The 19,703-nt window shown below is 39.8% G+C and overlaps 1 long non-coding RNA gene across 1 annotated transcript; it reads left to right on the top strand.

The window, feature by feature from the left end:
* Window positions 1–4,844: 4,844 nt before the first annotated feature.
* LOC131298487 (uncharacterized) lies at window positions 4,845–5,486 on the top strand. The gene is made up of 3 exons (XR_009190521.1): window positions 4,845–4,910; window positions 5,002–5,108; window positions 5,261–5,486. It is a non-coding gene; the product is annotated as an uncharacterized LOC131298487 (long non-coding RNA).
* The last annotated feature ends 14,217 nt before the right edge of the window (window positions 5,487–19,703 follow it).

The following is a 19,703-nucleotide window of genomic DNA, read 5'->3' on the forward strand; positions in this document are numbered from 1 at the left end:
AGATAACAAGGTAAATTTCACGCATACGTATTCATTTAGTTTAGACAATTAACCTTCGACCTTCACCTTTTTGTTCGACCCGGAAAAAAAAAAATCTTAAAGATCACACGAGTCATGATCTTTAAGAGATCTTTAAGAGCATCTATGACACACACCTGAACATGTGCATTCATATGACAGCCTAGGCCTATAAATGGATCGGATCGGATCCGGATCCGACAGATCCAGATCCGATCCGAAAACATTTGTACTTCAAAAATTTTAGCATTAATAAATAATTTTTTTTCAAAAAAAATACAAATTTTCTTTTCAAAAAAAATATTTTCCATTTTTTTTTAAATTTAAAATAAAAAATAAAAATACAACTTCTTAAACAAATTTTTTTTTCAAAATAAAAAATTCACTATTTTTTTTTAAAAAAATTTAAAAAAAAAGTTCGGATTCGAATTGATAACAGATATAATCCGATCCGATCCGATCCGATCCATATTTGGATTATCGGATTCGGATTATCGGATCAACGTTATCGAATTCGGATCGAATCCGGTCCATTGACAGGCCTAGCACAGAGAATAGAAGGTCGGGGGGTGGATGTTAGTTGCCATATATAGTAGCCGGGAATACATCTATCGCTTTTGGATGGTGTCTGCTTCTGTAACTTTTGAAGCCATGAGAACCTTGACCGAGATGTTCTCTTCCTCTCTTATTTTATATATTACCTCTGTCTACGCTTTCTTTAAGTTTAGTTTTCCCTCTTTTGCTTTGCCAATTGTTTGGTTAATCGGGCTAATTCTTATCATTTGATTTCTTTTACTTTTTTACCCGCAAGGAGATGGCGAATTATGCGGCTGTGTCGAGGTAAAGAAGCTTATACCGTCTTCTTTGTATGGGAAGGCTTTGCATGTATCCCAATTTGGACAATCCGAACAGGTAACTCAAATGGATTGATTTACACACTAGTTTGATTTGTTTTTACTTTGCTGGTTAAAATGGATATAGTTTGTTCATCTTTTTTGAAAATCTTTGTAACACCCGTCCATTATATCGACGTGCATCGCACTTGACATGGCATTTCATATGCAATCTCATCTCACATGTCATTAGGTGTACCAAATAATTGTGGTTTGTTATTAGTTTAGAAACAATATAATAAATTAATTTAAAATAATGGGAGCTGTTGTAAGTAGGGAAATCATTCCATTTATTTGGTTTGTCTTTTCAACAATTACACATTAATGCAAATATATGGCACCCCATATTTCTTCCATTTAAAGAGGAGTTGTAATTATTTTGTTTTCTTCACCGATTCAAAAGATAAGAAGAGAGGTGAGTTGGTATCCTAATCTAGAGCTAGGAACCTTGGAGAAAAATTACATCCTTCTTTGTTTTGTTGTTTTTACACCTCATGCTTAGGTTTGACATACCAAGGTTGCCACATCAAGCTTAGTGTTACACATCATGCTCTCCAAATTTGCTTAGCCATATAGTTTAGCTTCTTGAAGGAACAACCTACTTCCATTTTCTGTTATAGCACCGAGAGAGAGAGAGAGAGAGAGAGAGAGAGAGAGAGAGAGAGAGAGAATTAAATAAGTGATATCAGAAAAATTTGACTGAATTAGGTTTCTCATGTGGAATGAAGATAAGTGATATTACTATCTAAGAATAAATTTAAACAAATGGACACTGCCAAAAAAGGCCAACAAGATTTGCAAATTGTCAATCAAATTACTAATTTAAAGAAGATCAAAGAACTCTCTATAAAACTCGAACACTCATCCATATCCATTTACCTTGTAGGAAATTTTCCAAAATTGAAGATCTCAAAGCAAACACTTCAAATTAATTATTTTGATTCCAAATTAAAACTTAAAAGCCAGCTAAATGAGTTGTGTGTTGCACTTGATATTGATGGTTAGTTGCTGCTATTACATAAATGGTGGTTCAAAGCTGTGGTTATGCCTTATGGTGGCCTGCAAAGCTGTGATTGTAACCTAGATTCCAAATCTCAGTCATAGCATGGTGCTATGTTCCTTTTGTAAATGATCTGAATGCTAAGGAAAATGGCATCAGTAACCATTATGTTTCCATGTTGTCCTCAATTGCTTCGTTATTTCTGTTCTCTCTTTTTTAGCTGGAATGGAAACAACTAGTATCCTCTATCTTAGTATATTGTAGCCATTTGGCTTAAAAGTCAATTTTCTATATTCTTCTTTTTCTTTCTTTTGTTTCCTTCTAGGGTATGCCCCTTGTAGGCTATATATTTGGCTATCCTTTTTTTCTATTTCAAGCTGATCTACCCCAAAAAAAAAGACCATAAAACTATCACATTCATGTACATCCCCTTGATCTTCCTCCTTGAGACCTGGACGTATTGTGTTTGCAGAACAATTATCATCAATATTGCCTTCAAAACTTGACTTGGACATGCCTTTAATGTTCTCGGGCTTTAGCTAATGGTGAATAAGATGGCTAATCGCACCTGGCCTATACCAATTCACAATCTTCACCTCAATGCCGAAGCATTCAATGAATTCCTGGCTGTCCTTGATCTGCACCCTTTTGATTACCTCATGCTTACCATGCTGCCTACTGTTCAGTTCGTGGTCATCATCTTCCATGGCCACAATGATCGTGAAAGACTTTATGACTGGTTTTAGTCCAGTTGTTCTAACCTTACTTTGGTAACTCTTCGTGCCATGTGCATTGCTGCATTTGTTTTGCAGAAACTCTTTTGAAGCATAAAACTTGCCAGTAGCTTGCTCATATTGGCCTATATAATTATGTTTATCGTTAGGACTGCTTATGAATCGATGCCCTAAACTTTCTATAAACTTAATGTAAATATGGATCTTATGTTAACTTATGCTTGTGAATGTATGCGCACAGTGCTTAACTTTGTAACTTGTAACTTACACCATGTACGTAATATCCTTTTGGTTTTCGCTTAACCAAAGAGGAAGCTTTTGGTTAAGCTTTTCGCTCATCCATCAAAAGCAGCATTAATCTTTGGCCCAAAAAAAAAAAAATTCCTCTTCAACGGCCATGACATTCGTGCCTTGCATGAAGCCCGAACCTAGTCCCAATACAAGTTAAGCATACTTGGCGTATCTATCTATGAATTCTCATATGCTTTATTTTTTTTCTCATGTTGAACAAGCTAACAAGCGCTTGTAAGGAACTGTAATTGAAGGCTCCCTTAATTCATTTCTTTGCAAGTCTACATCTTCTTCGTCTAACTTTTTTTTCACCTCCCAAATAACTTTGTATATATGCTTGCGAGACCAAAGTGTGTCCTAGTAAAGAGCGCCCCAAGCGTAGGGCTAGGTCCGTTGTAGCATAATAAACTCGGAAGTCCGAGGTCGAATCTACAGGGAGCCAATGGAGCTAGGCCGGAGGTTTGATTTACGAAGGGTTTTTAGCGTTAGGACCACCAACCTTTAGGTTCGGCTTTGAGACGGCCAACTTTTGAGTGATTGAAATTCTCTCTACCTCCTAACTTGATTGAAAATGAAGTTTGACTAGAAATTAAAAGCGGCAAGGTCTAGGGGTTTATTCCGCCCATAACTTAGGTCGTTCAATGCTTCTCTTCGATAACTCAAGTGAGAGTCATTGCCATTTGATCTCACTCGGAAGATTTAACCATGAAAATCAAGTTTAACTCATACAACAAGGTTTGGAGATGGAAATGAACTCATTTAGGCATTTTATCAAACACCTAGAGTGACAAAGTTCCAAGCATGCCGTGTGCCAAGGAGACTTGTCGACACGGCATCAAAGAAGTTAACAACCCTAAGTTTAGACCAAAGATTAAAGTTCAACAAGTTCTTTGAGGCATTTTGGCAAACACTTAGAGTGACATAGCTCCAAGCATTATATGTGGCAAGAGATCAAGTCCTTGCCTACACATAATCAAAGAGGTTAACAACCCTAGGTTTTGTTACATAAAAATGAACTTAATTCATTCACAAACCACATTAAGTATAAGAAATAAAAGAAGCCATTAAACTACCCAAGTCACGAGATAGAAATCACCCCATGACCAAGCCTTTATCACTACTCAACCATAGAACAAGAATGAAGAACAAGCATAAAAAGATAAATACGATTCATGGATAAAAACGAAAATAAACTTAAGATTACGAAAGATCTCAACTGTACCTACAACATTAATGAAGACGAAATACCTCAAAACCCAACTCTTCAATCTCCTTTGAAGAGAGATGAAGAGTTTGAGGGGAGAGGGAGGTAAAGAGAGAAGTTCCTAGGGCTAAAAATGAAAGATATCCTCTCAAAATGAGGTTAAAAACTATTTATAGTCCCAAACATTCGGGATACAAAAGTCTAAACTACCCCTGAAATGTCCAAAAGTCGGGCATAAAATCTGCAGAAATTTTCAGGTGCTACGGGTAGGACCATTTTTGGGCTACCGGTAGTAGTCTCGTTTTGCAATTTTGACACAACTTCTGATCACTGGCTACGGGTAGTACCATTTTGGGACTACGGGTAGCGGCTGGACAGATTTCTTTCTCCTTTGTTTCTTTAGCCTTTCCATGTCCTTTGGGCTTCCGTTGTCCCGCACACCCTCCGAAGTTACTTTTCATCATTCTTGGGATTCGATGATGGAGTGCCACATGGCCTCGGGTGTACGGATACCCTTAGAGTTGATCCATGGCGTCAAAACACGCCTTATTCACGTGATTCACCTGAAAACACTAAAAACACACCTTTCGTGCAATATCGTTTAAATCAAGCAAGTTATGCACTTGTGTGTGACAAAAATGAGAGAGATAAGCCCTATTATTTACATTATAGAGGGCTTATCAATATATATGTTGAATTCCTCCAAAAAAAACAATGTCAGGGTTGTTATCCGCGATGAGTGAGAACTCAACGTCATTCGTATTCATGAAGTAAGTCCAGCAATTGAGTCTTTTATCTTATCATTTCCTCATATTGTTCATCTCTACCTTACCCATGTACATATTATCTGTTTGCTGAAAGGAAAACGAAGTGCTGAAGCTATAGCTGCGGAAAAACTACAGGTAAACCGTATGGAAAAAGGAAAATGCAAGGCTACATGTGCGGACAAGCGGAAAGATAATGCCTTGGTACATGTCTTCAAGCTTTTCTACCCAACTTTTACTTCCGGGATATGAAATTTATTTGTGAAAATTTTAATTCAAGCCCCATTTATGCTTTTCTCATTTAGTCTACATCTTTTTCATATAACTTCTTTAAGCTCTCACAAATCACTTTGTAGGTTGAACTTCATCAACGAAATGGTGGAGTTGTGATCCGCAGTGAGTTGAAACTTCGTATTCGTTCAAAGAGTAGCTTTTAACCCATAAAACTCCTCCGAAGAAAGCCGTGTCCCACTCAATACTTCTTCCGCCTCAATACAATACATGCATTGGGAAAGATACTTTCTGCATGCAAACATATCCCTGTCTGAACGGCGATCCGACACTCCCGCGTTCCTCTCTCTCTCTCTCACAACAACTCTTGCCGCCACCAATCCTCATCCTCATCCCCATCGATCGCTCCTCCCAAAAAGTGCAAAAAAGAATTCCAACCAGATCGAGTTTTATGCGTTGTTCTCCATCGATGGATCCAGACTTCGTTCCCGTTAGCCCTAACCGCCTCAATTGAACCGAAAATCGCATTTTTTTAAAATGTTTTTTCCCTGTTACTATTTCGCTCATTTTCATTTACAATTAGTTGTTTGAAGAATTGAAGAGAATGTTGACTACTGGACTAGTTTTGATTGTGCCCGAATGGGGAGTTGGTTACTCTGTGTATTGTGATGCTTTGAAAGAGGGGTTAGGGTGCGTTTTGATGCAATTGGGGCGAGTAGTGGCATATGGATCGCGGCAACTAAAAACCCATGAGTGGAATTACCCTACTCATGACTTAAAACTTGCAGCAGTCGTCTTTGCCTTGAAGAGTTGGCGTCATTATCTATATGGTGAGAGGTTCGAAGTCTTTTACTATCGTAAAAGTCTAAAATACTTGTTCTTTCAAAAGGAGCTTAATTTGCGACAACGCCATTGGATGGAACACTTAGAAGACTACGATTTTGAGTTGCAATATCACCCAGGTAAGGCAAACGTGGTAGCGGACGCACTGAGTAGAAAATCGACACATCTTGCGAGTTTAGCTATTCATGAGTGGAAGATGACTAACGATTTAGGGTTCTATGCGTTGCATTTTGAAGAAGTTCGGGATATGCAACCAAGACAACTTTCCTTGAACTCTCTCTTCAAGAGAGGGACAAATGGCGATTTCTGAAAAGCCTGAGTCAATCTTCGATGTTCAATGATCATTCACCATGGCCGACGGCACTATCTCCTTCGTGGAGGGTTTGGGCATTAAAGCTCTTGACTCAAATGAAATTCGAAGGAAGCATAGAGAAATGGGTGCTCCATTAACCTTAGATTCAATAGCGTTTCTACCAAGTCTGGGCTCCGAACCAGAAAACCCTAATTTCAAAAGGCCGATGTCTGATTTTTCTGCTGGCTCTCAACCATAGTCTTCATTACCAGGGACTTCCAATCCCTCTCCTATTGGGGTTGGAAGACGTAGCCCTATATCGGGTACAGCGAGGAAAATACAGCAAGCCCTATTTGAGGAAGATCTGTTAATGGAAGCAGAGGAAAGAGCTCAACATGAACAACAACAACAAGAAAATCCCAGTCTCTCTCGGCAAAAAGCAGCGTTCGAGGAAAGCCTGGTTCTGGAAGCAGCGGAACAAGCACGAGGCACACTCGTCATTACACTCCAACATTAAGAGGTACCATTTTCAAATAGTAATCCCAAAACTCTTTTTAACGCCAGAGGTATTCTGTACTTGGAAAGGGATCCCAATTTGGGATATAGCGAAGAGGATACTAAACCGAGGCATCCACTGTCTCCTAAGAAATATTATGTGCCCTCGGTTCCTCCAATGGCCATACCTCATCAAGGTTCTAACAATCCCAGGCCAACTACAAATGTTCATAAACCCAAACCAAAAAACTGGGCATCACTTTTACAGTCACAAAGTCCATCAATGGAGCTGAAACTTGATTTCTATCCTGATCTTTTTCGAGGTAAGGAAGCACAGGTTGAGATAGACATTGAATTAACAGATGTTGGTAGGTGGAACAGATACTTAGTAGGTCATTTCCTTGATGGGAAAATGCCGGACCCTTTGGTTGTTTCCACGGCTAGGTACCAGTGGAAAGAGTTGTTTGTAGCGGTTAAGCCGGATGTTGCAGGGTGCTATCTGTTTTAATTCAGAAATGAAGAGGCCAAACAACAGGTATTGGATGGCGGACCTTATTTCCTTTCTCAGAAATACCTAGTTCTTAAGGACTGGCATAGAATGATGAAACCAGTCAAAGAGCAACCCTCCCATATTCCAGCATGGGTAAGATTGCACAATTTACCTTTAGAGCTATGGAACCAAGAATGTTTGAGCAGAGTGGCTAGTACTATTGGTAAACCACTACATGTGGACCAAGTTACAGCAAAAACTTCAAAGCAACCAGGCCTCCTTTAAACAAAATCAACTAGTGCTAGAGTCTGTATTGAAATTAGTGCTGAACATGACCTTCCGGAAGATGTGAGAATTACAATGGAGGGAAACTCAGTGGTAGTGCCTATTGAATATTAGGTATTATCCCTTATGTGTAAGCACTACCAAGTTTGTGGTCACTCTACCATCCAGTGTTCTAAGAAACCTCAATCAACCTCCAGTCAACCCAATCAGGATTGGACTCTAGTGGGTAGTGGGCAATAGAGAACTGACCCTTCTCAATCATGTCCTAATGCTACATTAGTAACCTTTCCTCCCCCCTACCAAAAATGTTATCACTGATCCCCAAACAGATGAGCCTGCTGATTCTAATGATGAGTTAGGAAAAGTGCTTGTAGGAATTGTGAGCAGTTCTCAAGAACCCTTAATCCAAACTCAAACTGAAGATCCTAGTCATCAGTTCCCTGCAATTATCAGCTCCTCCAACATTCCCTCTACCAACATTCCCAGCACTGGTACTACTCTTGAGCACAATCACAAAGAAATGCATTGCCTAGATCAGCTTTCCCAACCACTGCCTCCATCTGGTAACTTCGAAGAGGGGCAGGGCAGTAATAAAGAACTAAAGTCCTTCACTCAGCAGCTGGATTCTGCAGCTCCACTATCCAGATCAGCTGCTAAGAAGGCTACAAAAATAGCTGCTAAGCTTAGGGATCAAGAACCCCCTGACCCTGGATCAGATATAAAATTGATGAAGGGAGGCTCCACCAAAGCTGGACAGATAGGGAGACAGAAGAGCTATACAAAAAGCTCTTCCAACTGATCAGGGAAGTAACTCTCTATATTGGTACCTTTTGTCCACATATAGTTAAATCAGTGCTTTGCTATCCACTCTTATTTATACTGATTTGTAACATTGTGGTTATTTATAGTATTACTTTATGGATTGCTCACCTATACTTTTTGGATTTTGGAATTTGAGAGGTCTTAATGATCCTCTCAAACAGAGGGAGACAAAAAATTTGGTCTTTAAAAATAATCTTTCCTTAGTTGGATTCATTGAACATAAAATCAAAGATCCCAAGGTCTCTAGAATTGTCAACTCAATGCTCCCTCATTGGAATTTTGTTCGTAATCAACCCTGCTCCACTGTGGGGAGACTTTTGATCTGTTGGAATCCATTGATTGTGCATGTTCAAGTTCTGTATCAATCTAGTTAGTACATACATTGTAAAGTGCACTCTTGTAATGGCCAGTACTCTTTTGATGCCACATTTATCTATGGGGCTAACTGTTACCTAGATAGGCAACAACTTTGGGCTGATCTTCAGCAGCACAGTGTTGTAACCCCTTGGGTGGTTTTAGGTGATTTCAATGCCATAAGGTCTCTCTCTGAAAAAGTTGGTGGGGATAGGACTTGAATGCCTTGGATGGACGATTTTAATACTTGCCTCCAATCATTAGAATTAGTTGACCTCAGGTACTCTGGTTGCCATTTCACTTGGTCTAATAATCAACTTGGGGATGCAAACATTAGCACCAAGATTGATAGGGTCCTGGTCAATGAGAGTTGGATCAAAGATTTCTATTGGTCCAATGCTCATTTTCTCAGCCCTGGAGTGTCTGATCATTCCCCTGCTGTTGTGTACTTGACAAATGTCTCTCCTCCAAGGAAAAGACCTTTCAGGTTCTTCAATTTTTTGGCTAAGCATCCTAAATTCCTTGAAACTGTTCAGCAGGTTTGGGGGAAGGTCATCATTGGTAACCCTATGTTTTGTGTCTGTGAGAAACTTAAGCAATTACAGGGGGATTTTAAAATTTTGAATACCAATGAGTTCAGTGATCTGTCATCAAGAGTGGCCTCCCTTAAACAACAATTGGACGCCATCCAAAGAGATATTGGTTCTAATCCCGGTGATCCCTCTAAGCAGGCCACGGAATGAGAACTGTGCAAGCAATACCTTGTACTTGCTAGGGCTGAAGAAAGTTTTGCCAAGCAAAAGTCAAGAATTCAGTGGCTAAAGTTGGGGGATCAATATTCATCTTTTTTCTTCAAATCCATTAGTAATTCCAGGAAGAGGAACAGAATCTCTAGATTGGTTTTGGTGGATGGATCAGTAATCCAGGACATTGAGTTGGTGAAACATACCTTCATCAACTACTACACTAAATTGTTAGGCACAAAACACCTGAATGATTATTCTGGATCCTCTAGAGTCGATCAACTCATCACAAGAAAACTTTCCCCTTCTCAAAGCTTGGACATGGTGTTGGAAGTCACTGATAAAGAAATCAAGGACACTTTCTCGTCTCTCAATCCTCAAAAAGCACCTGGTCCAGATGGTTGTGGTGCCAGTGGTTAAGTCATACTTACTCAAAGGCAGGAGCTTTTGAGATCTGAAAGTACCTAGTAGTCCTTCTTGGGCTTGGAGGAAATTACTCCCAGAACTTCCTGAAGGCAAACTCGCACTAGCGGTCGGTTGCTTAAGTTCCCACACTTCTACATCTCTCTGTGCACCCGCTGGATTCTCAACACTCCTTGCACATTCGACAATCTCAGAAAACCTTCCAATGCGTTGACTTACTATGAACAACTTAATGGATGGGTGTAATCCCTTTTCAAAACGCCTACACTTTCTTTCTTCTGACGCTACTAACTCCGGCGCAAAACGAGACAAAGACTGAAATTTCGTAGCATATTCAGAGACGGCCATATTACCTTGTTCTAGTTTCTCGAATTGTTCTCTAAGTTGCTCGCGATACGTTTCTGGAAAATATTGATTCTCGAAAAGTTCTTCAAACTCAGCCCAAGTCAAGTTCTCTACATCTGGTTCATTTGTTCGATTAACCACTCTTGCCATTCTCCTAGCATCTCTTCTTGCTCCTAAAACCGATTCCCACCACTCATTCGCGTCGCCAGTAAGTTGAATGGCCACAATACTCACTCGCAGGTCATCTTCAGTAATCCTAAGAGCGTTGAAGATTTTACGAATTTGTGCAAGCCAATGGTCGGCCACAAGAGGATTGCTATTCTCCCCATCAAACTCTGGTGGTTTCATATGGCGAAATGCCCTCATCGCTTCCATGGCATGGTCATTCGTGTTAGCCCTAAGTGTTGAATTCAAAAGAGTCGACTCTGCAAGTGCTGCTATGATTTCCCTAGCAAGGTTATTCTGACGTCTCGGCGGCATCGCGCTATAAGGATTGAAAACATAACACAATCAACGACAACCACTATCAACGACAACAACTATCAACAATAACAACCACAACTCCATCGTGAGACCAAACGTCCAATTTTCCCGACATAAGCCAACCATGCTTTGACAATCTGCATTATCGTAAATGCAATGTCATGCCGATGTATTGACTCATTCACGCAAGCACACATGTCATGTAAAAGTTTTGCTATGATTTTGAACCCAATGAGACTATAGTCTCCCCACGGTTTCAAAGTACTCAAACCCTGATGCTCTGATACCAAGTTGTCACGCCCTCGATTTTTAACATAACAATAATAATAACTTTTTAAAAGGAAAACCACCGCAGTATACTTATAATAACCCAAAAGACTTTCTCATATTCATTTATTGAGTACGATCCAGTTCGAAAGATTACAACAATGGCACTTTAGCCCCAAAGTTTCAAAGTTTAGACAAATATAAGTTAAATAATTACAATACTTTTAAACCAAGGATTTAAATGAAAATTACAATTTATGTCTTCTCAAAAGAGTTTATAAAGATATCTGAGTTGTTTCCTTGATGTTCACTTTCAGAAGGATGAGATGATATGCACGCCAAGTACTCCATGCTAATGCTCTTGAGTTATACCTGAAAGAATGATAGGTTTGAGCAAAACACATGCCCAGTAGAAAAATTTCTACAAACGTTATATGCAAATGAGGAGATTTGGACATAAAAAAATAAAGTCGGAGACAATGATAGAGAATGCAACACTAAGTGGGTACAAACACAAAGTAGGTTAGGATCACGAGAGAGGGAGAATACTAGAGTAGAGTTGTATGAGGAGTACACTGATATTATTAACTTGAACTGATATCTCCCTAACTTACTTACAACGGTGAGAAGCTCAGCTATATATAGGCAGCCAAGACATCTGCTTACATCACTGCACGCATCACAACACAGTAACACACATATAATTGCTACAGTAGTTTACAGACAAACTACTATACACTTTTAGACTAAAGCCTAAAGCTACTGAAGACTGTCAAACTACGAACAACCAAATATCAAGACTAACAATAGTAAAACATAATAATTTCACCCTGTTCAGAAAAGGCTGAAACTTTATAGAACGCAAAAGGGACAGCTGGCTTGAACACATTGGTGTTATTGTGATTCACTATTTCCAGAAGAGTCTTCGGTCCTGTCTGTGAGGTGATACTGATCTAAAAGATAACGGATATTTTGGCGTCATTCTTCCGGATAAGTATCATTGAATTTCCAATTTGCAGACTCATAATGGAGGAGAGATGAGGGAACGTCTGTGAGTGCCAATCCATTGAGTGAACACAGTGTTTGGGTTATGACAAGATAATTTCTACTGTCGATCCACTTTCCTTGGGTCACTGGATATGTTGAAAGGAATATAGTGTGATATGCCTTTCGCCAGGTGATAGAACCATCTGAATTAGGGTGACTCCTGTTGTTGCGACTTGTCCAAAAGGCAAACTGGAGATCTTCATCTGGATTGCTGGGGGTGCTCCTGAATTTCTGTTGCCAGAATGGTATGCTTCCAAAGAGCAAAAGAAATTTCAGGAAGTAATCTTCTGGAGGATGGACTTGACTGAACGCCGCATGAGCCAGATATACCAAGACTGCTGATTTATTAAAAAAGATACTTATAGTATAGACATCAACTAAATACCACAAGAGAAGATAAGCTTCTTTCTTAAAATGAAAAACATTATGGTAGGAGATCTCAAACGGAGTAAGGAAAGGATAGATAGGATGAAAAGGTAGACCTTTTATGGGACACTCATCAAGACCATACTTGAAAATACAGAGATGTTGAAGGTTTTGACACATTTGAACACATCTAGAAAGGAGGGTTAACTCTAAAAGATGACACTGAAGGTGGATAGGAAAATCGACCGGATGGAAACAGGAAATCATGGGAAAACAACTAAGAACAAAGAAATGTGGTTTTGTTTTTGAAAACTGGTTGATTTCTTTTTTGAGCCTTGATAAAAAATCAGGGAGGACATTTGTTTTTCCTTTTATGTGAACAGCATCAAAACTCCAATTGGAAAACCAATTTGCTCATCTGAGTAACTGTGCCTTTGGAAGGTGTTTCTGTTTGAACTTGAGCATGTTGGGAAAGCTCATCATATCAGTCTCAATGAGGAAATGATGACCGATTAGATGAAACTCAAACTTTTCAATGCTCTTCTTGATGGCCAGAATTTCTTTGTAAGTGGAGTGGTAATGAAGTTCTGCTGGAGAGAAAGCACCACTCTTGTAACCACAAATTTTGCGTTTTTGTTCTGTATCTTCTTCCAAACGAACTGCTCCCCAATACAGATCAGAGGCATCTGTCTGAAGTACTCTCTTTCCTTCTGAAGGTATGGTTAATGGTGGAAGGGTTTTGGCTATGGTTTTGAGGTCTTTGACGGCTTTAGTGCAGTGGGTTGACCAGGGAGGAGGAATTTTCTTTAGTAGAGCTGAGAGAGGGGTACGGTATTGAGCAAGGTTGGGGATGAAATCAGCCATATAGTTAACAATTCCAAGAAATTGCTGAACTTGTTTGACTGTGAGGTTTTCATCTGAAAAGTGGTCAAGCTGGGAGGCTATATGAGGCTGGAGGGTATATTGACCTTTAGAGATATGCATCCCTAAAAAATCAATTTCAGGTTGGGCCAAAAGCATCTTTTTTTCTGAGAGCATAATGCCATGGGTTTGGACAAGGGAATGGAAAAGTTGTAGTAAAACAACATGGGATTCAATATCTGGGGAGAAGAGTAAGATATCATCAATGTAGACAAGAGCTGTGGATAATATAGGAGCAAATACCCGAATCATGGCCTTTTGAAATAATGATGGAGCTGTCTTGAGACCAAAGGGCATGACTGTCCACTGAAAGTGGTGATCTGGAATGCAAAATCCAGTTTTGGGACGATCATCGGGATGAATGCCAAGTTGCCAGAAACCTGCTTTCAGATCAAATTTGGAGAAAATCTGAGCTTTAGGCAAGTTTGCAAAAAGAACACTTCTTCGAGGAAGAGGGAACTTATTATCCTGCAAAAAATGATTAAGAGGCTGGTAATTGATAACCAGACGAAGTTTTCCTCTTATCTGCTCTGTCCTTTTGTTGACATAAAATGCTTCACATGCCCACTGAGAGGTTGTGGGCTCAATCAAACCTTCTGATTGAAGTTGCTGGAGTTCTTGAAGAGCAAACTGGTAGTGTTCTGGGTTCATTCCATGATGGGTAGCTTTGGTGGGGTTAATGTCTTCATTTTTCTTAAAGGGAAGAGAAATGAAGAAATCTGAATTTTTCCAAAGCGGGTTGGAACATTTGGTTAGGAACTGGGAATGGGATTCAGCACAAGAGGTTTTGATTATGGCTTCTTTTATGGAGGAAAAGGTTTCTATGCTGAAAAGGTTTGGTTGAGTGGTCCAGGGTAACAAGTAATTTTTGTATTTCAATCCTTTTTTGAGCCAAGAAACTTTGCTGAGATTTTGGAGAATATCAAAGCCTAACAATAAATCTTTTCCTGGGAGATCAGAACCATAGACTTGATGTTTTATGGTGTATCCAGGGAAGAGTTGAATGATAATAGGCTTACTTATCAGAGTGATAACAAATGTTTCTCCATTGGCTGCTGTAAAGGGTCTGAAACAAGACTGCCAGTAAGACCTGGGGAGTATTGCCGGGTTGAGAATGGAGGCTGCTGCACCAGTATCAAAGAAAGCGATAACTGGTATGGGTTTCTCATATTTGCCAAGCAAAATTTTGACTTTGGCTAAAGGTTGAGCCAGCATGATGTTGGGGAACCCAATTGTTTGGACTTCATAAGGGAATGAGTCAGGATCATCAGAAGAGTCATCTGATTCTGCTGAATCGTCTGAGTCATCAAAAGTGAATGCAAGAACTGCTTCATCTGTTGCTTCATCATTGATGGAAAATAGGGACTCGATATCAGCATCTTCGAGATCATCATCAATGAGAGCCAAAGAGTTCATCACCTTGTCTCTTGCTGCTTTGTTTGGACACTGTTTTGCATAGTGCCCTTTCTTTCCGCATATGTAGCAGCGATCAGACTTTCGCTGCCCTCTGAACTTTTTCTTCTTGAAGAATTTCCATTTTTTCTTACGTGAAAATTTGCGAGACTTGAAAGAATTGGGGAATTTGCCAGGGGATTTGTACTTCCATTTTTGAAAGTGTTTGGGCTTCTTGTGTGAGGGACGGCAAGTACACTTCTTGTCTTTGCACTTTATGGATAGGTCTGGCCGATCACAAGCTTTACCAAGAAGCTTACCCTGTTCTTCAAGAGTTCTAAGGAATTTCTGATGATTGCACAATTTTTCCAAAGCAATCAAAGAGTGCTGATATATACCGCCAAGAGAGGTTGAGTTCAGCGTCAATCCTTTTGTCTGGAGGAGCCTTGTTGTCTCATTTCCCAATGGTTCAGGAAGGGAATTGAGAAAAGCTTGCTTGAGATTGACATCATCCATTCCGTTGAGAAGATAAAATCTCTGAGACATACGGTCATAGTGAGTCTCGAGATCTTTCCTTTTAAATGAACAGCATCTCATGCTGAGATATTCTTCTCGAACGAATTCCTTTGTGTTGTTGTGGTCTCCAAGAAAATCAGTATGCAGAACTGAGATGAATTGATCAAGAGTTGGCAGCTGTTTGAGTTGTAACTGTCGGTATTCACCGAGAGCTAAGAACCATTGACGGAGACGGCCAAGAAATTTTGCTGTACACTTAGTAATGACAATACTTAGCGTAGCATTTGGGGAAATCATAGCTGCAGTGCACCAGGCATGAATCTCATAGAGTTTATCCAACCATTTTGATGGGGGAATTGTATCAAAAGAGAATCCTTGGGTATGAATATTGGCATGGGAGAAGGAATCAAAGGTTGGAATTTCAGGAGGTGTTTCAAACTCAGGACCCTCTTCAATGATAGGGTCTTCGACATCTTCTTCTGGGTTTTCAGGGTTCATCATGAAAACATGAGGAGTCGGCATAGAATCAGTAGATTCAATATCCGAATCATACTTAATGGTTGGTTCTGAAGATGGGGTTTCAGGCATGGTGGCTAAGGTATGAAGAAAGGTGGATATGGGATTGTTGGAAGGGCTAGAAACTGGCTGGACCATTAATTGGGGTAATTTGGAATTTGGGTCAGATGGTGGATCTGATGGTTTAGAAGAAGTGGAGGTATCTGGTGCCGTAGTAGAGGTAGATGGTAGAGACATGACTACCGGAGGTTGGGTAGGTTTTATCTGGGGCTTTGGGAAAGGAAGTTTTGGTGGAGATGGTCTTTTTGGTGGAGGAAGGAAAGCCGACGGGTTTCCAAAGAGACTGGAGCTTGAATCACCAAATATTGAGGTAGGGTTTAATGGTAAGGGTTGAGACATTTGAGGATACCCAGAGAAACTTTGTTGGGGATACGCTGAGACCATATCAAATGGATTTTTCTGTTGAGAATACTGCTGAGCCTGAAGTGAGTGAAGCTGGTTCTTGAGATGCCTCATTTCAGCATCCTTATGGGAAAAAGCTGCTGAGAATGCTTGGTTGGCGTAAGCCATCTGAAGAAGTTCTTGGTGAACCTGTTGAATTTTCTGCTGCAAATCTCTGATAAGAAGTTCCAGGGTTGATAACTTCTTATGAATTGCATTCTCCAAATTTTGCTGAGAGTTAGCAATTCTCTGAAGAATTTTGTTCTGAGCCAGAGAATTTGCTGACTGCCAATTTATGGCTGCTTCTGCTGCTGACACTGCTTTGGTACTACCATCAGGGAGAATGGTAGTAGAATCTGGAATTTTATGCCGATGTGTCGTCCTTTCTTGGGAATTATGAAATTCCAAAGGAGGAAAATCTGTTTCTGTCCAGGAAGGGGATGAGGTGAACATGAAACATCCACTCGGTTGACTCAACGAACCATCATCAGATGGAGGTTGAGGTGGAGGTGGAGATTTACAAGGAGTGGGAGGTGACGAAGGATATATGGGACATGGTTCTTCAGAATCCTCGTCATCTTCTAGGAGACTGTCTTTTATACAATCATCACAGTCACAGGTATCAAAATAACAATGACCTGTTTCTGGATTTTTGAAATAGAAGACTGGAAGGCCACTGGGTTCAAAATATTTAATTGGAGGGCCAGGTTTAGAACCATCCACAAACATGTTAATTCTCGAGGGAAAAATAACAGGATGGGTTGAAGATGAGGCAGAGGTTTCTTTTGGAAAAGTAATTTCCACGGTACCATCAGGTTTAGTGATAAAAGTTGGGTTAGAGGATTGGACAGGTATGGGCTTGTTTTGGTTTTTCTCATAAGCTGTAACCCAAGATTCTGGGAGAAGCTTGAGAAGCTCAGGACGAGAAATTTGTCGGGGTACATGGACACAAGAAGCTTGGTGAGGTGCGTTTATGGTGAGGAAAAGGGCTTCATCTGTGGAGGATGGTAAGGACATGTCAAAGGCATGGTTTTGGAGTCGGTAGGCCATTTGGTAGTGAAGGGTTGCGGCATATGTGGAGGAGATTTGGGAGGCACCACCAATTTGGACTTGAACCTTCAAGGCGGATAGCAGATGAGGATCTGCTAATGGCATGTTGAAATTGGGGTAGAAGGTAAAAATCACAGTTCCAGCATTTAGAGTGGTTTGGACTGTAGCGATGCATGCGTGCTGATACTGTAGAAACCTGGTATCGACCAGAGCAAGTCTGGAAGTAACAGGCAAACCTTTTCTACCATGAAAAGTGACAGCAAGTCGGATTGCTCCAAAGTGAAAATGGGTAAATCCTTGTTGTTGCCAAAGACGAGGCAAATCAACCGAAATTTCCAAAGGTAAAAGTTGTTCAGCTTCAGTTGCTGCTATGAAGCACTGATCAAATTTAAAGGCTTGAACATACTCTTTTACGGAGGTTGGGCGTTTTGTGGAGAAAAGTTGGGTGACGGTCTTTTTTACAGAAGTTTGTGGTCTGACAAAAGCATTATAAGGGTTTAAGAAAGGGAGATCAGTAAGAGGAACCTTACTATCATCAGGTAGGTATTCAAACTCATACAAATATTCTAGATTAGAAGAAGAAGATGAGGAATTTCTACTGGTAGAGGAACATGAAGGGACTAAGGATGACGTAGCAGATGAGTGGATTGTAAAAAGGTGATTAATTTTTAAGAGTAGAATTCTGGGTTCTCCTTTTCCTTAGTACAACAAACCTTTTTCCTTTTTTCAACGTATAGATCTTCAACCAACTTTGATTAATAAAATTTTGTATACTAGGGTAGATAAACCGAGACACACTGCTCAATAGTCAAAAGTCTCAAGGTACTTTAACCCACTGATACAAAATTTTTTTTTTTTAACCAAAATAGTTGATGAAGTTTCTGATGTGGAGGATCCTGTGAAGGCAACCACAGAGCATACGCTTCAAGTTTTTCTTTTAGAAAAGATTTGAAGTAGTTTTGGAAAAGAAGTTCCCAGAAAAGGGTTTAAGCTAGAATGGAAGACATGGCTCTGATACCAAGTTTTCAGACACTAAGTGGGTACAAACACAAAGTAGGTTAGGATCACGAGAGAGGGAGAATACTAGAGTAGAGTTGTATGAGGAGTACACTGATATTATTAACTTGAACTGATATCTCCCTAACTTACTTACAACGGTGAGAAGCTCAGCTATATATAGGCAGCCAAGACATTTGCTTACATCACTGCACGCATCACAACACAGTAACACACATATAATTGCTACAGTAGTTTACAGACAAACTACTATACACTTTTAGACTAAAGCCTAAAGCTACCATCGTAACTTCATGAAGGAACTTAAGGCTCAAGGGCACTTCACTTGTCATTAATCGATCTATTTGCCATCCTTTTTTTTTTTGTCCCTATTGATCAATTCCATTTTGTACACTTCTACGGTTACTAGCTTACATTCCGGGTCTTAAGGACCCTGTACATCTCTCATTTAATTCCAATATGAGCTCAGATAGCTCTTCCTCCATTAACGTACCAAATAATGAACTTAAGAGATTTTCCGGGTCTTAGGGCCCCATATACCCACAATACATTTTCGGGTGCTCATGATCTCGTACATTCAATTTACATTCCGGGTACTCATGACCCCGTACATCCGATTCAAGTTCCGGGTACTCATGACCCCATACATCCGACCACAACTCATTTCATTGTTTTTCGACATATGTAGTTCTAAAGCTGTGATTGTACGATTATAAATAAAGAGAGAGATTGATATCGAGTAAACGGTCCACATACCAATTCATATTTCCATTTTATTTCCAAATTTGTCATCTTCGTACTATATGGCATCAAGTGTCAAATTCTCGCATTGTGTCTCATGATCTATCCATTCTCCTATCTAACATTCAATTTTATCAACACCCACATTTAGCTCAAGCATGATCACTCCGTCTATCTTAGCATCTCACATTACCACTAATAGTTAAACAAACGCATCAACAAAGCATTAGGACGATAATTTATTCCATTTGATATTTGTGTTCAACGCGACAAGAACCAACGAATGAGGATGACCAAGGGATCATTAGAGTGCGAAAGACTATGTTTGGAAGTGGTTTAGAATAGTTAGAAGTGATCGAAAACCAAAACGGTGAAAAATGAAGCAAAACAGCAAATGCTGGAGATAAGCAACAAGTATCAATACCTAACACAAAGGTATCGATACCAATTGGTTAAAAATGGTTCCAGACACAAGGGTATCGATAACAATGGCAAATGTTATCGATAACAAGTGATTTTCTGAGTTTTGGAACACAATGGTATCAATAACAAAGGCTAAGGTATTGATAAAAAATGTTGTTCGAGCAGATTTTATGCAGATTTTCATGGGTTTCTCAACAACAACAACGTCAACAACAATAACCACGGTCAACAGCACGATTTCATGCACAAAATCAACTCAAGAACATATAAAGAGTGAGAGAAATCTCTACCTCGAG

The sequence above is a fragment of the Rhododendron vialii genome, chromosome 8a, assembly GCF_030253575.1.
Source record: "Rhododendron vialii isolate Sample 1 chromosome 8a, ASM3025357v1".
Classification (NCBI taxonomy): domain Eukaryota; kingdom Viridiplantae; phylum Streptophyta; class Magnoliopsida; order Ericales; family Ericaceae; genus Rhododendron; species Rhododendron vialii.